Raw genomic sequence first — 11,630 nt, 5'->3', positions numbered from 1 at the left:
GTCAATCTGAAATACAATATGGCTATAATCTTTAAAAAAATAAACATTTTAAACTTTTCTTTTAGTTCCTCTCGTGCAATTTGAGCTGGAAATGTTATTAGCAATGGAAGCCAACAATGTGTTATTTGTCTGTCTAGTAAAAATATTATTGTCAGGTCTCTTATTTCTTTCCTTTCAGGTTCTTTTATTGTAATTGATGTTGCCAAGGGAATGGATCATGAAATAATTGATCAAACAGATGAAATTGACGAACAGAGATAATTGTTAATGATATTGTTTTCACCTCTTAAAATCCAACTGAATGAACTATGGGGAAATATATGAAATAAACATACTTCTTAAGAAATAAGGATAATAATTCTGACCTGTCAAAAATCCAAGATGGCCACCTATATTGGCCATTTTGTTTTCCTCATCAGTCTCTTCCTTGGTTTGAAACAACAAGGGACAAAGGAGATTCAAGTGTTTTACAAGTGATTTAATCAAATGATTAACTATAAACAGTGTGATGATGGTGGTTGTAACAATACTTGACAGTCAAAATCCATCCCCTTTGAACAAAATGTTTAATTGTTGTCTGAATGTAGAATTGACATTCAAGAATGAGAGGCCTATGTATCTCTCGATTGGCATCCAATGCATTTACTTCATATATAATTGACATTTGTACCAAGTCGATATCATATCTATTTAATCCAGCTTCATTAACGAGCATATCTATGAAGTTTCAAGAAGATTTTTGTTTCAAAAACAGCAGGAAACACTTCATTTCAAAATCCAAAATGCCAACTGCAGTAAAATCATATATTTTAGTAACTCAGTTTTCATGCTTTTTAAAAAAATCACTTTTTTGGATTAAGAGTAGTTTAACAAATGTTCTCACACTGATTTTAAGAGTTTGTAGACATATGAATTCTTGGATTAAGGATATCCAGGGTCGCACAGAAACAAATCACTCACGAAAATCAATGGTTTTATACTGATGGCTTTCTTCAATACCTAATAATAGTTGTCTAAAACTCGTACTCTGTATAGTCAGGTTTGAAGCAGATCCTTTCAGTACTTCTTTCAAATATTTCAGTTACAAAATTCAAATTTCATAACTCAAAATAGCTTTTTGTTTGAAGCAGATACTTTCAGTTGTTGTCCAGAAACAGCACATTAGATAGTAACATGTGTAACAAATGTATACATATAACTGTCATCATATGGCAATTTATGGTGTTTTAAATGAAGATATTGACAAGTTTTACAGGAAAACTAATCATATTGCATTATGATTGGTCTGTCATTTATAAAAGCCATCAATACCATGTCATAACATTTGCATGCTTAACTAGATTTTATCTTTCTACAAGGTTTAAGATAAAAGTTACATCTTTTGAGAAATTTCCTGTCAGTAAAAATATCAAGAGTATCAGTGAAACTGATGAATATCAAGAGTATCAGTGAAACTGATTAATATCAAGAGTATCAGTGAAACTGATGAATATCAAAAGTATCAGTGAAACTGAGTGATATTATTTTGGTTTACTTGCAGATAGTCAACGTTATAATCAGCATATGACAAGTTACACAGACCGTTTGATGACATTTTCCCAGTTGAACACTAAACTACGTCAGAGTCCTTATCAATTAGCTGGTGATGGTTTTTTTTGAAGGCATCAGTGATAATATTACCTGTTTCAAGTGTGGAAAAATTTGAACTATTGGAAGCATGAAAACTTCTCTGTGCAGTGTACAAACGAGCATATGGTATTACCTTACCCTCCAGATTCTATGAAAAATAGGACAGAGAGTGAATACTAAAACCGTGGTTGTGATATGGCTTCTTTCTATAGTTTATACAATCCTTAAAACGAGCAAGAGTCGAGGTTAGTGGTTCATATGAACAATACGATGCTGATCTGTCTGATATGACATCACTTTCCAAACAGAATGCAGGAGCAAGATTTCTGTTTGTAGTCATTGACGTCTTCAGTCGATTTCTCTGGATTGAACCTGTCAAAACAAAAACAGGAAAAGACATATTAAATGCATTTCAGAAAGTATTTACAATAGGTAAGGTTCCAAAAAGGTAACGAACTGATAAAGGGAGTGAATTTAATAATCGCTGGTTAAAAAAATGGTGTAAAGATAACGACGAGCACTACTTCACAACCCAAACATAGAACTTATAGATACATAGACAAATTACAAGATTTTGTTAAAAATTACAATGCAACACCTCACCGATCTTTAAAAGGAATAGCCCCAGCAGATGTGAAACTATCTTTTTCCTACATGTATTTAAAAAAGAAAAAAACAACCAGAATAGTAAAGATCCTACACAAACCAAAATTTCGTTTCAAAATTGGAAGCTTTGTCCGTACTTCCCATACAAAACAATTGTTTACGCGAGCCTATCAACAGAAATGGACGTCGAAAATATTTAAAATTCAAAAACGATTTTTTAGACAGGGCATACCTCAATATCAACTGGTCGATTTCTTTACCGAACCCATCATGGGTAATTTTTATCAGTCTAAATTGCAAAAAGTCGACAAAAATGAAGATGTTCTATGGTTTATAGAGAAAAAGATTTGTAAACGTACAAGAAGAGGTCAGAATGGCTTGTAAAATTTGACGGTTGGCCCTCTAAATATAATCAGTGGGTGTTGGAGAAAGATATCAAAGAAGCAGCAAAAGTCTAAGATGTCACATTACGTGGTGATTCACAGCGATGCAAATGCAGATTATTTTCCAAATAACAAATCTTTTCAATTCCGAACACATTTTCAATCTCCACTTAATCTCGACGGGAAAGTAGCTTTAGTGAGTATAGTTCTAACACCAAGTGGTGTAAAATTTATTTTTCAATGCCATGTTAATAACTACGAAAGCCTAAGGGTGTCAAAGCAGAAAAAATAAAACGTGGAAACATGCAATAACGCGAAATAAACATGTGAATACGTAAATAAACTCAAAGTAACGTGTTTTTTTACGTAACAACGCGACAAAAATGCGTTATAATGCGAATAAACGCGTTATTACGCAAACTGAATACTCGTTATAACGCGAAAAATCATGCAATAACGTAAATTTAAAACTCGTAATAACGCGAAAAAACACGAAATAACGAAGATTTTAAACTCGTAATAACGCGAAAAAAACACATAATAATGCAGATTTTTGAGTATTTAAACCGCGGACAATCGTTGAGACAGTATTTCGGAACAAACAACAATGAACGAAGAAGACTTTTACGAAATTCTCGAGTCGATATCCATGGCCGGGGCAGAGAAAATGTGGGACGAGAAGGTAAGCAACATTATATATGGGTAAAGATTATTAAAGTGTTAAGCGATCATCAACCTTAGAATCATGTATTTCATTAACATTTAAATCTGCATTTGATTAGTTACGGATTCAGGATTCTTGTTAGGTGTGTTCGTCAGGATAAATTTAAACGTGCAACGTCAGCTGTTGAGATTACGAGATTTCCATACATTTGAAGGAATAACAGTATGCACTTTCTGTTACAAGTACATTGAACTATGAATATATCGTAGAGGAAAATGAGAATTACAAGCACATGGGTTCTATGCAATAAAGATTTAGCAAAATGTTGCATCAAAACTTGAAGCTAAACAAATCACAAACCGTTTGGAAAGTTGTAATAAAAAAATTAGTATAGTTAGAGAGGGAGGTGGTTAATACGTAAATTGGCACTTTTGCTGTTTATTATTTTCAATGAATGAAAGCTTTTGGTTATAAGAATCCCTATATGATGTTAATTATGAACTTTTGAAGAGCTAAGGAGAAGGAACAGAAAAGGTTTAATTCTAAAATTACTCAAGCGATTGATGTAAATATCATTGCACGTGATCTATTATTGGAAATCAAAATTGTACTGGTGATGTTCATTTGATACAGGGAAATCTTACATGCATGACCTTGAATGAGTTCCCAGTTGATACGCCGTGAAACGATGTTTGGCTGAAGTGCATGCCGATTGATCAAGTCAACTTTGATTTCCATTGTGACGTCACATACACAATGATGTCATTTCTCCACCAAAATGGTATCACAATTAGCTAGGTAATACTGTTACATATACAGAAAATACGGAATTTGTATTTTCGCTGAAAACTGGGGTATAATCATATAATAAATTTTGCACACAGTTTGTCTTTTGTTAAATCATTCACAGGGAACTGTTACTATAACCTATTTTTTATCATTAGGTGTTCTTCTTATGACGTCACACGGTCAAAAGTCATGTTTCTGAGTGAACAACAAATTTTGGCGTTGAAAAGAGAAAACTCTTGGTCCGATTTGCGTAAAATTTTCACCGATGTTACTGTTTCAGGCTAACCAATGACTTCTACCCAACATGTCAAACCACTAAAGTTGACCTTTAAGTAAAGAAAAAATGGTCACCAACCAGTAGATTCAGACAGTTATCATTCAACTAAAGCAGTTAATAAAAACTCGCATGCCATTGCCCCACTTACTACCCACAATGAATTTGCACGACAATTTGACATTTTCTATGGCAAGTCGACTGTATCCATCGATGACCCGAAAATGTAATCAAAGTAACTCAAGTATTGATGAAGCGATTGTCCCAAAACTCTGTAGGTATCCTTATATTAATAAGATGGGGGACGGATTTGAAAACTGAACTATTCCATAGTTTCTGTTGAAGTCAATGCCCTTTAATCGAAAAAGACCTGGTCATTTAGTGAAAGTTAATATAAACTCGGGAGACCGTTCAGGCCAATTGGCGTCTTTTTCAGAATAACTATTGATTACCTGGTATTTAAAGCAATTAAGTGCATTGATGCTACAGGATAAAATGCCACAATGATATGTTGGTCTTACAGTTGTCATTAGCGATTTAAAGACGTTATTTAGGGATATTCGTTCTTATTTACAAGATAACAAAATAAAATCTTTGGTGACATAGTCGACACTAATCGGCTTCCATGCGTACCGTTATCCTTTTATCAAAATAACAAAAACGAAGACGAAGAGTTCCTTTCTTATTCATGTATGTATATAATTCAACTTACCTATCATAGCCCAATATATTGGTCTTTGCAGCACCAATCAGCTTTCAATAAGACATCTTTAATGGTCTTATGTTTCAGATCACTCCAGATCTAGTCAATTTAATGAGCGATGAGGAATTGACCAACTACTTGCAACTTCACGGATAGGCTTAGGCTGAGATCTCACCTACAAAAACAGCAAAAGCCTCAAAATAGAAAAAAATACTCTCCTGAAAACTCTTCAACATAAACTTGATCAGGCATCTGGTACGAGAAGGGACACTGGCTCCAAAACAACTACTACAGAAGAAGAGATGAGCAATCCCAATCGTCCTTTCGAAAATCGTCATGCCGCCAAGCCAAAGCGACAAATAGAGCTTGGATACACAAGACGCATTTGCGTAGCACTCAGGTAAGAAAAAAGAAAGGAGGTGGCACGCGAAAGTTGGAGGTTCCCAAAACAGCGCGCAAAAGAGATATTATGAATGAGACCATATCATTGTTTTTTCCAAATGACGTGTCCACCAAAGGACCAAAAAATAACTTTGAATTTAATTTGTGGGATTTCTCGGATCGTCCAATCGATGAGAATATGACTGTATCCGAAATGCTTGAAACAACTAAAATGCCAATATTAAGATTTTACTTGGCAACAGCTATCACAGACAACAACGTCGTCGCATCTAGCAGCCAAACTTCCGTGTCTGAAGATCGTGGACACAAGGACACCCAAAATGATCTGCTCTCTCAGGCAATTGAAATAGCTGAAATTCCACTGGGAGAAGAGGAAGATTTTCTCCCTGATCCAGCTTGCTCAGATGAGGCAACAGAAGTTCCTTTGAGGGCAAAAGAAGTTTCAATAAAACTTCATCGGGGTCATTTACTAAGGGAACTTATCAGCGCATTTGTAGATATTGACCCGATAAAAGATATCATCTCTGTCCAAATGATCATGCCAGATGGTAAGTACGAAGCAGCAGAAGATGGTGGTGGAGTAACCCGAGATGCCTTGGCGGACTTTTGGATTACCAGTGTACACTTGGTACTAAATTCAAAGTTCCCTTCCTCCGACATGACTTCGGGGAGACACAGTGGGAGTCAGTTGCAAAGATAATCATATTTGGATGGAAGTCGTGTGGTTATTTCCCAATACAGCTTTCCCTGCCGTTTTTACAGATGTGCTTGTTTGAGAAAGTAACTTCACCAATCCTCGATGCATTCTTTGGGGTGATTCCTGAAGATGAAGCTATTACACTGAAGAAAGCGATTTCAGATTTCAACTCCGTCGACCAAGACGACCTCCTTGATGTCCTTGACCTTCATGAATCTAAAAACCGTCCAACAGCTGACAACATCACAAAACTTCTGGAAGAAATAGCCCATAAAGAAATAGTTCAAACGCCTATGTTCATTATTGACTGTTTCAAGCCTTATCTAGAGCAACTTCAGATGAGAGAAAATCAACTCAACCAACTTTATTGTGACCTCGTCCCAACCCCAAGACATGTTATTAAGATCTTGAAGTTTCCAGAGAAAATGGTTGCTGAAGAACAAACCACTGCGAATCATCTCAAAAGATTTGTGCGAGAACTTAACAGTGAATCACTTGGTAAATTTTTGCGCTTTTCCACAGGATCTGACTTGCTTGTAGGAAAGGAGATCACTGCTTCCTTCGTGAACGTCACTGGTTTAGGAAGAAGGCCTGTATCTCACACATGTTTTTGCCTCCTTGAGTTGTCCAAGTTCTACGACAGTTTCCCTGAGTTCAGATAAGAATTTATGGCAGTTTTATCATCAAACGTGTGGGTAATGGATATCATATAGAAACCTGAATATCCATTCTATCTTTGGAAGATAATTTTCTCCATACACTGCAGAAAAGGAATACACTGTATAAAATGTTCAGTCGTTTGAATCATAAATATAAATGTTAGATAATCTAAATATTATCCCCCACTTTTAACGAAGCAGGGGATACTAATCTGAGTTTGCCCGTCTTTCCGTCTGTCAATCTGTCTGTCACACTTCGTTTCCGTGCAATAACTTCTGCGTTTCTTTTGACCAATCAAGCTCAAACTTCATACACAGGATTTTCACAAATAGTGCTAGCTTGGCATTGCTTTACAGCTTCGGAGGTCAAAGGTTAAGGTCATTGTATTCAAAATTAAAACATTTCTACACAATAACTCGTGTTTTCTTGGGCCGACCAACCTTAAACTTAACACACAGGTTGCTCTCGAACAGTGATTACTTGAATTTCTTTACAGCGTCAGAGGTCAAAGGTCAAGGTCACTGTTGCTATTAATAGATAAAAAAACCAGTTTCTTCCAATGACTTGATTTATTTAATTTTTTTTTACGGATCAACATCAAACTTCATCTTAGGTTCCTCCTTAAGAGTGCTCAACATCAGAGGTCAAAAGTCAAGGTCAGTGTTAACATAAGTGGATGTGAGTTTCTTCGGGCCAACCAGCCCCAAACTTGGCTTCCTTGGGAATGTTAATATACAATATGCAGGGAAAGTGGGGGATATAATTTCCGTGAATTTGTTTATTCTTCATTAAATCAGAGGAGAAAAAACATTTCTCCATAAATTTAATTGAAATATTCAATTGCAGGATAGGAAATCAAAGAAAGTTCTTTGGTATGACTTATAAAAATGATATAGAAATCTAAGTAACCTTCATTCGCTTTCCGGAAGAAAAGGAATTTCTTCGCTTCTCTACCTTCGGTTACCGTGAATGACTGTTATAACATTTTTTCACTTCACTCTCATTTCTTAGTTAAATTGTGTGAGTTCCCTTAATATGGAATTCCTTGATATTTTTTTTCCTTTTCGTTTATGTGACAAAAAACTGAGATATTTCCAGTGTGTAATATGATAAAATACTGATTTTGTATGTTGTTATATTTTCTTGAATGCTTCATTAGTAATATCAATGTGGCGTACATGAGAAACATGGACAATCAAGGTACAAAATCTTTAATGGTTTATAACTAGTTTCAATCAATGTATGAAATTCAAAGGAAATCAGTTGTACAGTGATGAAGGAAAAATGTTGCAATGCTTTCTCATTTAACAAACGCCATACATGTATCATTTAATTCGTATACAACTAATTCATAAAATTGAAAAATATCGAATTAATCTCTTTTCGTACATTGTTCTGATAAAATAAAATGATCTCGTTTTCTCTACTTGTTATTGTTTGTGATATTTCAGGAAAAGTAATTAGGTATTACCAGATGTAATATTAAGTCAATATGAATGCAATATAGGAATCACGCCCATAGCAGTGACGTTTTGACGATATGACATTTTTGCGATTTTCCCCTGTCAAAATCCATAATGACGGCCGTATTGTGTTATCGGGTTTGTCCAAAAAGACACAGTGCACGATTTGGGGAATAGTTAAGTGCTGATCAAACATAAGCTAAGAAAATATAGTGGAAACAACAACTGCGTGTTTGAATTGATTAAAAGCAACACCAACTTGGGAGTTTTGAAATTGACCTTAAACTGTAAAACTTTTACAAAAATTCATAATTATATGTTGATTGTGCAACATAATTATATGTTCTGCTTTATGCCCCTGAATAGTGTAAAGTCAGAAAAATTGATTTTCATAACATCTTTTAGCTTCTTTTTTTTATTCATAACATATTTTCTGTGATATTATCTATATATTCCAAACATTGTTTTATGCTGTGAATGTTATAGAGTGCCTGTATTGATACAAAACACAAAATAAGAAAAAAATGATGTTTTTCACATGGGTTAGTGACGTAAATCGTTGGAAATATTCAAAATCCGGTATTCGACATTTTGTAAAATTCAACTTTTTTTCAAAATTCGAGAATTTCACTTTTTAAGACCAGGAGATGATTTTACTGAAAAGAAAAAAAAGAGGGGTCGCTTTTAATACCTTAAGCCAGTTGAACTTAAAGACCATTTTAAACGTGAAAAATACAACTTTGATAATTACTGTCGGAACTTAATCAAATAAAAGTTTATGACTCTATCATCTGAAGCAATGACAATTTGTGTAAATAATTTTAGATACATTCAAATGAATGTACTTATCAACAAAAAAAAGTCGAGTTTCCACATTTAAAGCCGACTAACGGCGTCAACTACATCGTCAGAAAAATGTAGTCCGTCAGCAAATCTCATCTAAAACGTCAACTTCCGTGAAGCACGTCAAAACATTTATGACTGATTTGGTGTAAGAAAACGTGAACGTGTTCGTTCATATGTCATATAGGATTTTGTCAAAAAATTTTATTCCACTTATATCTTATGTACTTTATAGATATCTCATATAATATATTAGATATCTCATATATTATATAAGATATCGTATATATCTGCGGCTGTGGATTATCATGTTTATCCAACTCGAGTTAGTTAATTTTCAAACTTTATAAAAGGACACTCGCTTTGTTCCTAACAGCGGAAACATACACGGTCTATGTCATGAGCGCAACGTGAAATAACTCAGCATGTTATGGTAAATATCTCATTTATTACATAAGATTGTTACGTTATATGATATATACTTAATTAGACATCTTAATTGATTTCTATACAAGATTTCTTTTATATTATATAAGGTATCTTATATACTATATGAGATATCTTATATAAACTCAAGTCTCATACCTGTATAAGATATCTGAAATAGAACGAGATTTCGTGGCAACGGAAAGGACAAACTGAATGCTCCCAAATACAGGCGTTACTATTTTCTCTCCTACGTCTGGATAAACTGGTTTCATGTTGATGATCCTAAAGTGTGATTAAAGAAAACTTTTTCATGTTTTATGCGAAATCAAAATTTAAAGCCGACACGTAAATTTTATTCCAATTTCTGTTAACGAATTCGCTTTGCCACCTTAATTACGAATCAAGAGTCTTGTTGAAACAGACTACATACATGTAGGTTCCCTGAGAGGGAGAGTTCCCTTTTCACATCTGACGAAACTTCACATTTATATAAGATATCTTATAAAGTAGAGAATTATTTCAGATATCTTATATAGCATATTAGATATGTTATGTACGATATCAGATATCTTATATGACATCAGGTGCAATTCCTAATAAGATATCTTATATGATATATATTATATGAAATTTCTTATATACTTTATGAGATATCATATATATCCTGAGATATCTTATATATCTAAATAAGACACAATTGTATCTTGAATGATATAAAAAAAATATCTAAATAACTTCAATATAATAAGGATCGACATTACTCCCTGAATATATGTTCAATCGACTTACCATAACACTTCAAACTCACACATTTCATAGGTTATGTCTCATGAATTAGTATGTTCCATTGGTTACATTTTTAGTTGTTATCCATATCATATCTTTCTGTGAATTGTTGCTATATACATATATAGGAAACAATTCTCTGTGATTTAATTAAGCATTAAATAGCATTCTGTTCCGTGTTATGGTCCTATAACACGGACCAGGATTGCAGACAAATTGAATAATTCCGGTTGTAAAAAACTTTTTAATTCAATATTTTCGATGTATGTTCCACAAGTAGAACAGCCAAAGGAATTGCCAATGGAATTTTATCTCGTGACTTTCCCTACAAAAAAAAGTAGTGCATGACAAAATCCCTTAAAACTCTTATATTCTTTTCAAAAATTAACCAATCAATAGTTGCACATCATATATGAAATTATTGTAAGACTAAAGATAAGAGGTATCTGACCGGGATGCGTTGTTTTCTTTACGGAATGGTAGTTGCCGCGGAGACGTTTTTGTGACGTCGTTTTCAAATGAAGTGACGTCAACAATCAATTGTTAACATATCACTACGCCCGTGGTTTGGTCTCATAACAAGGATCTGGTCTTGGTAGTGTTATATATTGACAATGCAGAGTAAATGTAAATATATTAAAGAACTGAGTAAATTTAGTTTGCTTACTTTTCTTTTCTTCCTAAGAAGTCCGCTCACACATTTTCGACCTGTGGACTTAGCCGATGTTTCGAAGATTTCTGAAAACTCTGGAATAGCGCAAAAAAGGTGGAAAACCAATTGCTAAGGGTAAAACCTGCAAAATCCCGCTATTTCCGGCTTTTGGGTCGAAATAGGGGCTCAGGACTCATTTTTTTTATTTCTTAAATACTAACTTTAGGAGCTCAGAAATCGAGATTGAAACATTTAAACTCATAGAACTAAGCTTCGTGGCATGTATTTTGGTCTAATTCATCGTTTAAATTTCATGGTGGACCTTCGGGAATATGATGGGTAAGTTGGTATACCCCGTCAGGTCGACCCTACCTGGATCCGAACCCAAATCTCCCAACTTTTCTTAATTCCATATTTCTAAAAAAACTAATCATTTGATTTCGTTGATTTTATGGGAACATTTGGTCATGGGTCTGGTGAGAAATGTGCCAAAATTACAGAAATTTCTAACGTTCAGTTCTTGAGAAATGGCGATTTTCTGGGTTGAAGCCGGCGGGGTCGATGCTCACATTGGGACCTCCGGTCGAGTCCCATTCCAGAAAAAGTAGAAACCCCTCAGAACTCTACTATACGTCAAAACACGCAGAAAA

The sequence above is a fragment of the Ylistrum balloti genome, unplaced genomic scaffold (assembly GCF_031769215.1).
Source record: "Ylistrum balloti isolate Yb309-2 unplaced genomic scaffold, AGI_CSIRO_Ybal_v1 Utg370944, whole genome shotgun sequence".
Classification (NCBI taxonomy): domain Eukaryota; kingdom Metazoa; phylum Mollusca; class Bivalvia; order Pectinida; family Pectinidae; genus Ylistrum; species Ylistrum balloti.
Note: the sequence above shows the minus strand (reverse complement) of the source record.